The following is a 249-nucleotide window of genomic DNA, read 5'->3' as shown; positions in this document are numbered from 1 at the left end:
TCTGCATACATGTAAGCATTTTTTAATAAATATCAAGCAAAAATATGGCAGAGGTCGGTACCACATTTAAAACGATCAATTGGAGATTTACTATGATAATTATTCTTCTCATGCAAGGGTGCTTTCTTTGACTAGTGCAAATTCTTTGAAAAGTAGTAACTGTTTCCTATTCATAATTGGATTTTTTTTCCCCACTAAAAATTGAAGAAATTGAATTGTTAAGCTTCAAAGCTCAGTCTATAAATATCA

Source organism: Theobroma umbraticum, unplaced genomic scaffold (genome assembly GCF_002168275.2).
Source record: "Theobroma umbraticum cultivar Fairchild unplaced genomic scaffold, ASM216827v3 scaffold_130.0, whole genome shotgun sequence".
Classification (NCBI taxonomy): Eukaryota; Viridiplantae; Streptophyta; class Magnoliopsida; order Malvales; family Malvaceae; genus Theobroma; species Theobroma umbraticum.
Note: the sequence above shows the minus strand (reverse complement) of the source record.